The sequence below is a fragment of the Peromyscus eremicus genome, chromosome 12 (assembly GCF_949786415.1).
Source record: "Peromyscus eremicus chromosome 12, PerEre_H2_v1, whole genome shotgun sequence".
NCBI lineage: Eukaryota > Metazoa > Chordata > Mammalia > Rodentia > Cricetidae > Peromyscus > Peromyscus eremicus.
Genome location: NC_081428.1, coordinates 38,200,981 through 38,216,996, shown reverse-complemented (window position 1 = coordinate 38,216,996; position 16,016 = coordinate 38,200,981). Strand labels below are relative to the sequence as shown.

Genomic DNA, 16,016 nt, shown 5'->3' with positions numbered 1-16,016 from the left:
TGAGATTTAAAATTGAAACAGTATTTTTGATGTAAACAAAAATTGAGAAATGTTTTTAGTAATTCTTGTAGTTCAGTTTTAAAAGTATATCACACACTACTTTTGCTGCCTATGAGGGTTTGTTTTGTGTGTGTGTGTGTGTGTGTGTGTGTGTGTTAGTTTTATTTAGAGAAGTAAAAGGCTGGTTTTTCTAAAAAAAAATTACATGTTATTGGGTCTGAAGATAGGCTATAAAATAAACTGCAAGTTAGTACTAAGAGCTAAGAATCCTCCAAACTATTATTTCAATCTCCGGGAAGTCTCTCATGAAGAGAGGGGCCAGCAGCCAGGTCACTGTGAAGACGTTCAGAATGTAACAGAAGATAGGAGGTTTTGTTTGTTTTCATAGACAGTGATTGGAAGCTGAAAAATTCCTGTTTGGGGAAAAAGGTATTTTGCATTTTCTAAAGTAGTAGAGGAAGGAAACAGATACCATCAATTACTGTTTCAGCTATACCCAAGTACTGTCTGTAACATAATCTATAGCTCAATTGCTGAAAATCATAACCTCTGTCAAAGCCCTTGGAGCTGTGTTTCCCAGAGTTTGCCTTTAAGTACAGAAACATCAATTTTTTTAAACACATTTCTATAACATACTTTTTAATAGTACATTTTTTCAGACATACTAACTTTTAAGCATGCTTTAAAGAACTTATTAAGCCCTCTTTAAAACTGAAAGTTAAACCAAATTTATCATGGCTATGCTATCTCCGAGTGGACTGTCTAGGTGAGCATTTCCCAGTTCTTAGGACCATCTTCAAATAAAGCACACTGCAGTCTTAGGCTTAGTTAATTTCCCCAATTAGGGCAATTAACCTTAACTGTTAATCACAGGGTTTCTGTTGTATTTTCCTAATGCTGTTGATAGACTGTAATAATGGCCAATATGAAAACATAATCAAGTATTTGTCTTCATTTTCCAGTTTTCTTGTAATAGTTGATGGGAAAGTCAACACACACACACACACACACACACACATACACACACACACACACACATACACTCACACACTATGGATTTTGTTTGAAGATTCTCTGTTCTGTTCCCTCTGCGGGGGTGGGGTGGGGGAGACCTCTGGTAATAAACAGATTTTGAAGTCTAAAAAGTGAGAATTGGGGAAGAATAAATTTTCACTAATTCATTGTAGATTTTTACAAGGTAAATAGGAAAAAAATACATAGGTCTTCTTATTTAAAGCAAAAAGGAGGATGGAACAGGAAGGGACTGCACATTGTGGAGTACTAATCAGAATAGAAAGCAATATTGGTCTCAGCCTCCATTGGGGCCTGAAAGGTACCATCTGTTGTTCACACAGCCAATAATTATCTTTGAAAAATCTAGCATACCCTACACCTTATCCTCTTGGGCATATCATTAGTTTCAAGTTATCTTAGATTTATATAATTTGTGGTAGGCTATGAATTTCACTTCACTTTCAACTGATTGCTTAGTTTTTGTGAATTTTGTTTAGATAATCTTTAAAGAAGATTGCATCTGTAGCCAGCACCACAAATGTTCAAAGCAGCATTTCTATGGCTGCTTCTGCCATCACTGTGGTGTTTCTGAGCCACCAACCTAATCATTTAAGTTTGATGTACACAGCAGAGACTATTAGTGAGATGTGTGTGACCTTTGTCTTGAATCCTTCTGTGAGGTTAAGTGTTTACTGATAGATCATCACCAACATTGCTGTAAACACTTCCACATCCATCTCTGTCATTAAGAAACAAGAGTTGAGATTCTCTTTCCCTTATTAATCTGCACTAATAGTGCCCCTGACTGGGAGAGCTGGGCAAACAAAGCTGAGGGGGCTTGCCAAGCAAACTCTTTTAGGCCACAAGACGAACCCCTCCATTTCACGACTGTGTGAAATGTTTCAGCACATTAAGATAGGATCTCAGCAGAACAGGAAAGAACACATTAGCAGTGTTCTTTCTCTCACTAACCATCCTCACATTCCTATGCTCAACTGGTTCCCAAATAAGTCTTAGTCTTAAGGACACAATTATTATTTTATGATGACAAAGTTAAGGAATGTTTGCACAAGAAAGGAGTAGGGAGGTATGTAGAAGAGACAGGTAAGTGATCACTGGGATAGACAGGTGCAAACACACACTGTTTCTATTTGTAATTTCTTATTCTAGTCCAAAGGCCAGTTATCAGCAAGAGACAGAATATATTACAGCAGAATAGCAAACACTCAACTCCACAGATATGCATTTAAGACAGGCCTTATTAAGTTCTAAATAGACAACGGGATACCTCAGAGTGCATGTGCACACTGCCAGCTAAGACAGCAAAGAATGCTAGTGGAACTTCACAGCTGCAAGTGGCAGTGGCCATCTGATCCAGATGCCTGACATTATAAAGACACTGATACCCAGTGTGACCTACACCAGCAATGCAGAGCAACTCAGGCAGAGCCAAGACTCCCCCACGCTTGGACTATAGCCCACCATTGATTTCTCCTTTAATTGGTGCTCCAAAGACAAGCAAACAGACCACAGAAGTAGCCTTGGTACTGTACGTGGTAATTTAGACATAAAATTCCTTAACAGAATAGGTGGGTATGTTTTCAGTAATAAGTAAGAAGAGAACAAAGGAAAGGAGTGAGATGAAATCAGTACAACTTAATCAGGCCATCTGGATGGCAATGCCCACTCTTTATTTGAACATGAGAGGTGTTGTGGAAAGAGTGTGTGCTGACATCATTTTAAACACTACAGATGACTTCGTTAGTTCAAACACTTTCTACTACACCAACCTCCTTAGCTATCAAGAAGCCCTCTTTCAAAAATCAGACACTTAATTCTTTCAAAACATTCCGTCCATAAAATGCAGGAAAGTCACCTTTGAAGGCTGTTTGCAGCTAGTGACACCTCGCTTCCTTTACCCTCACACCATGCATTGTGACATTTTATCATACATTAATTAGTTTATTGTCTGTATCTGGGATTATAAACTACTTCCGGATCACTTTTAGATCCAGCTTTCTCCCTGGCATCTAGGAAAGTATCTAGCTGTTGTTCCTAGGTGTGTCATTAGGACAAGGATATTAAATAAATGTAGGAATAAATGATCTACAACCTAGAAGCTTCTGATCTGAGAAGGAAAGTATAATCTGCCGGTGATGGGCTGAGGAAGGGCCCTTCTACATTTTCATCACAAGTCCCAAACAAATCTTTGCCACTACTTGAATTAACCACAGAACTGCCTTATAAATAAAAGAGCCAGAAAACAAATCAGAGTCAGATCAAGTCAAGGCAGTGAATCTGCTTTGAACTTACTGTCCCAGGCAGATTGTGTACAGAGACCAAGTCAAATGCCTCTTAGCTCTCAGCCCATCTCTCCATGTCTCCCTTACTCCCTCCCCCAAAATAATGAGATTGAAAGTGGTGAAAGAGCACCAGGTGAACTGCCGTGGGGCATGAAAGAGCGCATCACAGTACAGTGGTTTTGTCCTTAATGAAGAATAGATTCCTCTGAATGTCTAATCTCATGCCTCAGCTGAGGGCCTACAAGATGCAGGCAAGAGCTCAAATAACTCACTCTCCAAGAAACTGGAAAGGAGCACACTATCTTTCCTTTGGACTTTGACTCCAAATTTTCTATGTGTACTTTCTATATCTAAATTTCCATGAGAGGTATTTCCTAATTCCAAAGTTAGGCAACTTCTTTGCCAACTCTGAATCCAGTGCAGGTCTTATATCTTGTTTCAGCAATAGCCAGCAAACTATGCTAAGAATAAGACAGACTGGCAGGTACAGCAAGTCAGTTCACCACACACCATACCATGTCACTAACCTCTGAGCCCTGACTAGCTCTGAACTGAAGACAATAGAATCATCAGTGCCTCTTACACATAAGGTTCAGTGATCCTTGGTTCCAGCTCCGCTTTCCAATGTACTAAATGAAACACTGTAGGTCACAGAGATAAGCTGTTTAAAAAATTAAACAATTGGAATTTTTTTAAAAAAATAGAGCCTGCTGTGGTAGGTGCATACTTTTGATCCCAATACTCGGAAGATAGTAAGGACAGTCAGGTCATCCTTAGTTAAAGAACTAGTTCAAGGCCAGCATGGACAGAGACTCTACCTCAGTTGCCTCCTACCCACCAAAAAATTGAACAACAGAATATAGTTCATTGCTAAGCTTGCTTCCTAGTGACACTCCTGGCACAGACAAACTGTATTGTCTCAATGGTGAAGCTAGAGTAAGAATAATAGGCTCTGCCATTCATTCACTGGATCAGTCTCTTGTTCCCTTGTTTTCTCCAAACCTCATAAAAGGGACGATGTCATCTACCCCAAGTATCTCAGTATTTGAGAAAAACCCAAATAGTGGGAACAGTCCTTATAGGAACTCTGATCAAGTAGAGAGTCTATATAAAAATTCATGGTATTGATCTTGTCATTACAAACAGATCAGTTGAAGAAACTGTGGGTCAGCCTAACATTAAGGGCATTGGTCCTACAAGAGCTCCAAATTGTTTAGAGCAGCCTCAGAGATGAGGGCAGTCCTTCAAGTTAGGCTGCTTTGACAGAAGCAAAACTGCCTGATTTATTGTGTCCCATGGCTCATTAGTCTGGGAACAAAAGTTTAAAGGTGAACTACATTTTTCCCCTCTTTAAAATTTTTTTAATGCAAATAAAAACAAAAATATAAGAGGAATGTACAATATTCATTGCAGTTGGAACGACTGTCTGCAACTGTTAAACTTGAAGAACTGCTAAACCCAGGAGCACATGGGAAATGTCCTGGTTTTTCGCCGAACCCAAAGGAATGCAGAGATGCTGTCTAAGTCGCTTAGACTTAGCTTGTTACTCTGCTAATTGGGAAGAGCAAAAGAGAGTGAAACATACTGGAATTTGTGGGAAATGAATCCATTTTAGCTAAAGGGAAGATTACCTTTGAAAAACAGTATTATTTCATTCACTATCAGTATAAACACTCAATGCATCATGTTTGAAGTAGCATATCCTCAGGGGAGATGGGAGGCATTATAATACAAAAACATTCTAATATATAATAATAAATTATAAGCACATGTTTATATATGTTTATATATAAATATATAAACATTTGTATATGTTTATACATATATAAACAGGCATACATGTTTATGCAGCAGTATGGGGACCTATCAAATAGAGTACGTCACAGTATGTCACCTACCAAATAGAGGTGACAACTTTGTCAAGGAAATTTGTGGTTCCATTCATCTCTCCCCACATTAGACCCTGAAAGATTCTTCTTACAGTCTCACTAAACACACTAGGTAGAACATACATACAAAGAACCAAAGGTAACAATAAGGCTTTCTGACCAATTTCTCCTATCTGGACTTAGCTAACTTTGCCTCCAAGTATTCCTCACCTCACAGTAAAGGGAGAAGTGATAGGGACAAAAGCAATGAAACTGTTTCTTGTGCTGTAATGAGACCTTTAGTCCACTCATGCCAAGAGGGGTACAGTCCGAGAAAATGTTTCTTCTTGTGTATACAGAGTTCAAACATAAGTGAAGGGTAGAGAAGCATCAATCCTTTAAGAGCACACAATATATTAAAACAAATTAGAAAGCAGTACAAGGCATGAATAAATGTCATAAAACTAAAGGCTGTGAAGACTGTAGAACAGAAGTAAGCCAGGGTTAGACAACTCAAAGAACTGTTCACAAAAAGGCAACTATCAATGGACTTCTGAGTAGAATACTGCAAAGATTTATTCCCTGTAAGTCTGCTATTAAAACGAGCCTAAAGTAAAATTTAAAAACAAAAGTCTAAAACCAGTTTAACACACACCCACACACACACCAATTAATTAACCCATTAGTTGGCCCTCACAACAACCTGGACTCCATGGACAGGAAGATGACGTAAAAGATTTTAGTGTTTAAGGTGAAGGGATCCTAGAGCAGAGGTTCAGTAGATGCTGTCTATCACTGAGTTATGCCCAGTGTCCTACAAGGATCATGTTCCCTACTTGGTTGGGCTTACTATTAGCTTCCACCAGGCTGAGATACAGGCCTTGCCTCAGGTCCCAGGAAATGCAACGTAAGATGCAGCCCAGAGGAGCTCAGGTTCTCTGGCACCCAGCAATAAAGTCAAGGACTCAGCTTACTAGAGAAACCTATTTCTGACCTAACCTCAGCCACTCTGAAGGACTCCCTGATTAATTAATTCTGATTCCACTGCTGGAAGGCAATCTCTCCCCATGAAACAAACCACAGCTTTCCTAAGGTGTCTTGTCACTTGAAGTAAGACCAGACTACTGAGCTATTAAAGTATGGAGAGTGGGCAACACAAAAGGCTTGAAAGCTAGCCTGGACCCTGCTTAATCTTAAAGCTCCACCACCGCACTTTAGAGGCACGCAAATGAAAACTTGGCTAAAGCTTCTAGTCAGATCCTGGGCACAGACAACCATGTTTTCTCTTAGGACACTAACAGTCTAGGTGTCTCTCCTTGGGGGTTCATTTCTCAGTCTCATGTATTTGTAATTTAGCATGACATTTTAAATTTCAGAACATGAAGATTTGCTTCTTTGCTTTTTAGCTACACCTGTAACTTTGACTACAACAAATACTTTCTATGGAAAGAAACACAAATCTGAATGTCATGAAATTCCATGTAAGGTTATATAGTTACAAGCCACTAAGGCTTGATGAGCCATATACCCTCTTGACACATTAACTTGTGTACAACATTAAACAGGAAAGGAAGGAAAAAAACTCTAAAGGCTGCGGGAGGCTTTCCTTCTGTGGAACTGAGGTCTGAGGAGTCCAAGGCTTTCCAGATCTTAGTCATGAACTGCTTTATTCCTGCTTCTGGGGCGGTGGGAGGCAGGTGAGAGAAGGCCCAGCAGTAAGTCAGGGGAGGATTCTGGTCCAGCATTTCCTGCCTATTGGAAATATGGCTTATTAAAATTGGTTTTTCCACTGCCTGCAAACTCAGATTTTGCTTTTTTTTTCCTTCAGTAGCTTTTTAACTAATGAAAACATGAAATAGTTTGCCTGCTCTTAAAATTAAAAATTGATATAGACTATAATTTTAGGGATGGGTACTCATACAGCAAACAGATAAAATACACTTAGAAACTTCTCTTTAATTTGGGTGTAAATAGACCAGTTCCTTACAGAGATAACCATAACTGAAATGGCTACCATTTTGCTCAGGGAAGAACACAAAGGAACAACCAGCCAGGAGAAGTGGGGCATTGAGTGGTTGTCTTGTGTGCTGGAGAATTATTGCTAATCATGACATCCTGACGGAAGTACCTACAGTACAGCACACATTCATGTCATGAGCCTGAATTCAGACTGCAGCCCAATACGTACACATTTGGGGGTTCTAAAGGCTCAGAAAAGGCAGAAAATGAAAATATAACCCAAATTGCTCTGGACTGTTGGTCAAGGAAGAACTAAGTCTCTGATGCCTAAAGTTTTAATTTTTAAAATGAATGCAAAAGGATATACAAAATAAGACCACAAGACAATAGTCAGCTTGCTCTAATACATTTTAGAAAAGAAAAAACAAACAAACAAACAAAAAAACCTCAAACTTTTCCTACCTGTCTGTAATTAGATTTTACATACGGCCTCAAACTCCAGCATTCCAAAGTCATAAACCAATCCTTAGGTCCTCAGGAACTAAGAAAAGTTGGTAAGGGTGGATGGAGGATGCCCGCTGTGGTCTGTAATGTGTTTGCTTTAAAAAAATTAGGCTACATTCTTCAACTACTCTACCCTCTAAATACTATTAAATGTATTAAATGATCCCTTTTCCCTAGTTTACTACAGTTAAAATGAAGAATGAAACCAAAACAACCAACCAACCAGCCAAACAAACAAACAAACCCAAGTCCTCTCTAAGAATTAAAATGTTTCCCATTTTACACACTTGGTATTCTTATCTACCCAGTTTCTATGCCAAACTGTGTGATTTCAGTAGTCACAGTAAATCATAAGCCTCTGTTGTTGTGGTTTTAGAATTTCTGAAGTTTGAATTTCCCTCAAACAAGTTTGGAAATGTTTGGTTTCCCAAGCATACCATGTTAGCCACTGCCTCTGTATGGAAAGCCAGGCTACTAGGAGGTAAAAACCAGTGAACTCATCCGCTCTCAAACAACTGGTTCTCGCTTGGGTGTTTTAACACCAATAAATCCATGTAAGAAAGCCAACAGCCTTTAGAAAGAGAAATGAAGAATGAGAGAATAAGGAGAGAAGGAGGAGGAACCAAGAAGGAAGTGAGTAAAAGAAGGAAGAAGGAAGGAGGGAGGGAGGGAGAAAGGAAGGATAGATGGATGGATGGAAGGAAGAAAGGAAGGAAGGAGAAAGGGATGGATGGATGAAAGGAGGACAGGAGGAAGAAGGAGGGAGGGAGGGAGGGAGGGAGGGAGGGAGGGAAGGAGGGAGGAAGGAAGGAAGGAAGGAAAAGAGGCTTAAAAATATTAGGGTTATGGTTTTGGAGGTGTACACAAAAACATCTAGAAAAGATTATACTCCTTACAATTATTTTTAAAAAAAAAATAGAATAAAGGAAACAAAGCCAACTGCATAGATAAGTGCTAAGAGAAAATAATTATACTAATCTTCCAAAATACATATTTGCAATATCTGAATGAAAATAACAAGGCCTAGAAAGGTTAAAAGGGTGGAGGGGGGAAATCAATGAGCTTTTTAAAAATTTTAACACCTACACCAGGATGCTTTTCTAGAAAATCCATTTCTACTTCCTCAATCTAAGATACAAAAGCATCTAAACAGATTTTTTTAAATAAGAAAAGTACATATAAATATTGTGAGCAAGCTAAAATAATACAAACATTTCTAAAGACATACAGTTATTATGCTGTTCAAGTCTGTCTGAGAAAATGCTGTCTGTTAAAAATATTTTCCGAGAACTTTAAGTTCCTTGAAATGTTCTATGGAAATGGTATTTATGACATATTCACCTCCCCTAGGGATTGTGGGATGTTATTACTGGCAAAGTGACAATTTTTAAAACCATCCAAAAATAATTACAAATTTATGCTGAATGACTAAATTTGCTATATTATTACAAAGATAGAGAATATTTGTTAATGTCTCATGACCAAGGCTGAACAAAGCCATCAACTTATAGAAAACGGAAAATGGATGGCTAATAGTAGTGACTTTCTGTCTTTATCAAACAGACTATTCTAGCACGCAGATTCACAGTGAGGACGATGAACAAGATACATGTGGTAGATATGTAAACATTTATCTTAGTGAGGAGAACAGCAATTAAAGAGCATCAATTATATTAGCATTCTGGGTCTATGAATTATAAGCTGGACCTCTAACAAATTACTTAACTTTTCTGAGCCTGAGTGAGCGCTCATTTATAAAATAAAGACAATGACTCTGCATCTGTGTTTCCAGGAATAGCATGGTATATGGTATAAAACAATTGTTCAACCATTTCTATTATTTCCAGACTATAGAGAGGGACTACTATGTGTCTACTATTTATACTTATCCCCTAACTCCCTAATATTGTACTCGATATAAAAGTAGAATAGGTATTTGCTCAAATACCTATTGTTTTTATTTGTTTTTTTGTTTATTTGTTTTTATTTTATTTGCTCAAATACACATTGTTTTATTTCCACCTTGAAAACAGTGCATACACTGTTTTCAAGGTGGAAATAAAACAATGAATATAACAGACACCAGTGATTGGCCAATTACTAAATAAATGGGCATACATGGGAAGATACATACACATCCCTCCACCTATAAAGTTATATTCTATTTTTAGTTTTATTTTATGTGTATGAGTGTTTTGCCTGCATGTGTATGTATGTGTATATATATATATATATATATATATATATATATATATATATATACACACACACACATATCTATACACCACATGCATGGCGTATGAGCACAGAGGCCAGAAGAGGGTGTCAGATCCCCTGAAACTGGAGGCACAGATAACTCCAGGTAAACCATCATGTGGGTGCTGGGAATTCAACCTGGGTCCTCGGAAAGAGCAGCCACAGTATTAAGCATTAACCCATCTCTCTAGTCCATGAAGTTTATATTCTAAGGAATAAGCAAATAAATAAGCAGTAGATGGTATAGTAGATGGAACTAGTTAAGGTGAGAGTCCAGGACATCACAAGGAGAAACCCCAAACAGAGATCCTAGTGTGAGTGAAGCAGAATGAGTGAAGGGAGAGCGGCAGGCCAGCTGGAAGAAACAGCAAGCTCTTCTAAGGTTAACCCACATTGGTTGGTGGATTGGTCGGTTCTCTCATATGTGACGTGGTCAAGTGGGGATAGGCATGGGGCTGTGTGAAGCACAGGTTTTGTTGCCAATATATTCTTATTCTGATCTGGTTATCTATCTGTGCTATTCAATAAGTTAAGTGTTCTAAATTGTAGATGTTTGGTCCCTCCCCATCCTATAAAAATAAGCATACTAGTGCTTATCTATAGTGTTGTTATAAGAATTAAGTAAAATCAGGTGGCCCATGAAAGACCTTCCATCTATATGTATCCTTCTGCATAGGTACCATACAATGCCCTGGGAACTGGAGCCACGTTCCAAGGCTACCAAAAGCTGTGCACTGCAATGGTATGACTCTACAACAAAGTGCTGTTTTAATTAAATAATGTCACTATTAAGATTTCTCTTCCTAGTGAACACTTTTGAAAGGGAAAAAGTCTGTAATTCCCATAACGTTACTCATTATTTTGTCTTTAGAAGTCTTACAAATTTTGCCATGAAAGTTGTGAAGACTTATTTCATAACTTATTTATTAATTTCTACTGAATTTCTGCTTCTGCTTGAGGACAGTGATCTAACGGAAAGCTCCAAGAAATGCTGTATGACAAAAAAAAACCAAAAAAACAGGATTGTTTAAGTAGCGTGTGTGTGTGTGTGTGTGTGTGTGTGTGTGTGTGTGTGTGTGTAAGAGGAGAGAATGAGAAACTTTAATTTATATTTGCTTGTTTATTTCTAGACACTAGTCTTGAAGGTACAAGAAATTAGCATCAGTAGTTTCAGTTTGGAAGGTAAAGGATAAAGTGGGATCCCAACTTTTAATGTGCACATTTTGAGATATTTATCCGTGAATACTAATCTGTAAATGAAGACTGAAATCCATATTGTTCAAGGAATTAGAAGTATATAAAATCAACTACAACTTCACTTATGGAATAATATGAGCCACCGATGGTGATACAGAGGCTGAGACAGGAAGATTGCAAGTTCAAGGACAGTTTGAGCTATTTTGGGGAACCCTGTCAAAAATCTCCCAATATAAAAATCTTAAGTTACTCTTTCTGGGAAAATCGACATATTTTTCAAACTGTTAGGTCCTCAGCAGGAAGGCAGGCCGCATAGCAAACAAGCTTCATCCTCCAAACCTTGTTTCTTTGTTTTGTTTTTCTGAACAGATCACAAAACATAAATATCCTTAGTGGTCTTAACAATTTCTTTTTCACTCAAGAAACAAAGCCTACAAATATTTATGGGGGGTGGGGAGGCTGCTCTCTTCAGGTCTGTCCTAAGTCAGCTGGTCCACCCTGCCACCTTTCCATGCCCATACAGATGAGGTCCGAGTTGTGAACGCAGCAGAAAAGTGCACAGTCACATTCAAGGAAGGAAGAACAAGTGTGACTCAAGCAGCAGACAGGCTTTGGGAAGGGCAGCTAGTGACATCCGTGTGTACGCTGGCACTGCACTGGAAATTGCTCATTCCTTTTCTTCTGGGAAGGGAGAAGAGCTGGGGAGGAGATCTGTAGAACAAAAAAAGAAATGAAAACTAATGGCTGACCTCAAATACAACTGAGCAGTGAATAAAGCAGAGTTATGAATGTCAGAGGTAACTACTACAAGAACATTTTACAAAAGGTTTCCCACAAATTAACTCACACTAAATGGCAATTCTTAACCAGACAACAATTCTCTATCCCTACCCCAATGCTAGAACATCTTTAATGTCTGCACACATTTCTCATTAGTTGGTACAGACCATGGATACTGCTAACATACGAGGAGAGCCCCACAGCACTTGTTCAACCCAAAGTGGTAGTAGAACAAAGGCTGAAGATTAACAAACCTTAACCTAAATGCCAACCAGGATGGCTAACGATGAGCACAGAGCAGCCTGCAAGTAGGGCAAAGTAAACTGATTATGTACTCTTCTGTTCCAGTGTGAATTTTGCAGCTCCTCCCCTAGGTGCTTTCTACCTACCAGCCCATTATGACTGAGGAGCTCTACTATGCTCTACTACACACACACACTACTTTTTTCTCTAATGTAAAAGTACACATTCACTTAAGACCTTTTTTCAATTGAAAAGAAAAAACATGTTTATTCTCTATAACTTGGTATTTTTATCTGTACACTGTAGCTAACCAGCCATTAGCTCATGTACTAAATTTTTGTGATGAGAACATTTAAATTCTACTCTCTTAATACTCCTATCTGACTTCTAATGATAAGACATAGATTGTGCCACGCAGTAAGGTCTTTTGTGTGAACTGTATTTTTACTGAATCTTCAGGACATCCGTCCGTACTCTATACATGAAGACAGCAAGATGAGTAAATTACATTGCTTGCTTAAGATATGTTAGAAGTACAAAGCCAGGATTCAATTCTGAAAGCCCAACTCTGGGATGTGAATTTCTCAGGCTGCTCTCCACCTCTTCCCCAGTATGCTTCAGGCTGTCCAGAGCACAAACTACCTGTCACTAGCTACCTGCATTATTTACTGTTACCCACTACTCAGACAGTGGGGAATATGTTGAAGAAAGGACACCCGCCCTAAGTAAAAGAAGGCAAGAGTGAAGGGACACAATACAGGTCACAGGGGTAACAAGTGACGCTCAGAAAGAGGGCAGGAAGCAATACGGGGTGAGCAGCAGTCAGTCTTAGGACCCTGCACTTCATTCTCATTCAACACTAGAGCTCTGCTGGCTGCACAGCACTATCAGGAACACACGTACTAGATGACAGTCCCAAGCGTCACATGCCAAGTAACTTTATGAATGCTTCTCCCTAAAGGCACAGAGTAGTCCTGTTATGGCTGTGGTGGATCCAAGCCGACTTAGAAAGTTCAACAAGACATCTAGCTGAAACTTAGTCTGACCAGGATTGAAAACCCTACTCACTTGGAAAGGCGGGGAGCATGGTTTCCATCAATATGTGAAGTCTGGAAAGGAAAAACTTTGACCTGAGGAATCTTTTCCAAATAGCTAAGAGCCACAATTCAGAGGGGAGTGAACAGAGGTGAGCCTGTCCCCTTCCCCAAAAGGTGAGTAGGTTCTCCATCCAAGTCAGTAGTATACACTTTCTTTTTTTAAGTTCCCTCTTGCTGCTGCCACTCCCCCTAATTGTACACATAAACAGCAAAAAGGAAATCTGGAGATTTCTTAGTATGAAATTGTGAACTGAAAGATGGGTGGGGCACCAGACTTGTGGCACTTTAAAATCTTCTGGGTTTTTTTTTTTTTTTTTTTTTTTTTTTTTGTGTGTGTGTGTTTGTTTTTTTTTTTTTCCAAGACAGGGTCTCTCTGTGTAGCTTTGCACCTTTCCTGGAACTCACTTGGTAGCCCAGGCTGGCCTCGAACTCACAGAGATCCGCCTGGCTCTGCCTCCCGAGTGCTGGGATTAAAGGCGTGCGCCACCACTGCCCGGCTAATCTTCTGTTTTATATATCTGTTCTTGTTGCAGTGCTAGGATTTGAACCCAGTATCTCTGGCATGCTAGACAAATGCTCTACTACAGAGCTACTTACAGGCTCACACCACTGTTATTAAGTGAACACTCATTACCCTAATATTCTAACTAGAAGGCTTCCCATACTATAGCACAGAAGCAAATGACACACAATTCAGGCTCATGCTGATAAAGTCAGTAAGGTTTTCTTCTGTCCTCCTTCCCATTTCCACTCCCAGGCTCAGCCCAGGGTTTCCAAATGGCCACCTGGTATGGGGGTTGGGGCAGGTACCTCCTTTGGTTTCCAGATGAAACATTCTCTTTGTAGTGTCTGCCTTCTCCTCACCAGCTCTGTGCTCTTGGTCTTTGATTGATTCTGTAATCTGACCTTCCAGCAGTTTTTCTTTAAGGGACCTTCAGTCTATTACTTCGTTCTTGTCTCAATTTTAAGACAGCAGGATTTGACCCATACCAGTTCTTGCTCATAGGTCTTCCCAGAATCCTCTTTATCTGATGACATTTCCCAAGCTCTTTGTTACTTCACTTTCCCTGAATACCAGGGGACTAAATAAGATTGTCCAAATTATGAGTCCTAACCCACTTTTGTAATATATACCCCCGAACAGCCTCCTCTCTCCCTTCATGTTCTAATTCTTAGTTCACAGTGAAGGGAAATAGTAACCCAGCTTGCTGAATCTGGACCCATTTATAGTATCTCTAAGTGATCTCAACAACGATGACAGGATCTTTGGTAACAAAGACATAAAGCAGACACAGATGTACACTCATACTTGGCTAGCAGATGCAAAAAAAAAAAAAAAAAAAGTCTGACTGTTTTTCTAGATCTTGCTGACCAAGTCAAATGAATTGAGCATTACACTATGGCTATGGTATGCTGTAACTGTAATTAAAAGAGAAAAAGAAAAAGAAAAACCCTTTGACTTGTAAGATAAATAAAAGGAAGCAGCAGACATAGAATGAGGCTAGTCATAAGTGTTTTTATGAATGCTCCTGAAAATCTGACTGAACAGTGAAAAGTCCCATTGAAAAGGCAAGGAGTACAGCAGGAAACATAAATTATAGTAACTGTCTTAAAAAGAGGAAGCTTCCCAACAGATTCCATGGATCACACTTCAAATTGCTAGAACCTGTTATCAGTACAATGTAATAATTAAAACGACATACTAAACAAGAATCACTAAAAGATGAAATACGATGTAACACAACCAAAGAATCAAAATCTATAGCAGGAGAGCACATATAAAAGCAGGGTAGTGGTGGTGCACATCTTTAATCCCAGCACTTGAGAGGCAGAGGCAGGTGGATCTTTGTGAGTTTGAGGCCAGCCTGGTCTACAGAGTAAGTTCTAGGACAGCCAAGATTACACAGAGAAACCTTGTCTCAAAAAAAAAAAAAAAACAAAAACAAAAAACAAAAAAACACAAAACAAGGGCTGGAGGGTGTTAAAGGCTAGGCTCACAACCAAAAAGATAAGAGTTCAGCTCCTAGCACCCACGGCTCTCCCTCCAGCTACCAGGAAAAAAAAAAGAAAAAAAAAAAGGCATTATGATATATGCAGTATTCTGCTTATGTTGCTGGAGAATTTCTCTCCAGCTCCCGCCACCAAGTCCCGCCAGTCCCAGAGCTCACTTATAAAATAAACACACAGACTCTTACATTATTTAAACTGCTTGGCCATTAGCTCAGGCCTGTTATTGTCTAGCTCTTACTCTTATATTTAGCCCATTTCTATTAATCTTTACTTTGCCACATGGCTCGTGGCTTACTGGTACCTTACATCTTCCTTGTCCTGATGGCGGCTGGCAGTGTCTCTCTCTCAGCCTTCCACTTCCCAGAATTCTTTTCCTTGTTCCGCCTATACTTCCTGCCTAGCCAATGGCCAATCAGTGATTTATTTACTGACCAATCAGCAACACACTTGACATACAGACCATCCCACAGCACTTCCCCTTCTTTTTTCTTAAAAAGGAAGGTTTTAACTTTAACATAGTAAAATTACATATAACAAAACAATTATCAAGCAAGAATTATAGTTACAATATTAAAGAAGAGATCCTATCTATCTTATATTTGTAAGTTTAAGGTTTTATATCTAACTTATCTTTTATTATAACTAAGGAAAATTGTAAGTATCTAGTCTTTAACCACATCAAAGACCTCAGAAGGATATATTACTACCTGAGAAATGGAGAAGGATATAAGCAACTTTTAGGAGTCTTGTAGGGTAGACAGAGACAGCTGGCAGCCTGGACAGTC

At 39.0% G+C, this 16,016-nt stretch overlaps 2 protein-coding genes across 5 annotated transcripts in view; one reads left to right on the top strand and one right to left on the bottom strand.

The window, feature by feature from the left end:
- Cmss1 (cms1 ribosomal small subunit homolog) overlaps positions 1-16,016 on the bottom strand; it is a 322,789-nt gene that overhangs the window by 271,517 nt on the left and 35,256 nt on the right. The gene's annotated exons all lie outside the window — the stretch shown is intronic.
- Positions 1-16,016, top strand: part of Filip1l (filamin A interacting protein 1 like) — a 44,583-nt gene that overhangs the window by 1,291 nt on the left and 27,276 nt on the right. For 2 of the 4 annotated variants that reach the window (XM_059277568.1, XM_059277569.1), the window contains exon 2: positions 10,581-10,646. The exons of the other annotated variants lie outside the window; for them this stretch is intronic. The gene's annotated coding sequence lies outside the window, so the exon portion shown is untranslated. The remainder of the gene's footprint in view (positions 1-10,580; positions 10,647-16,016) is intronic. 4 annotated transcript variants of the gene reach the window in all.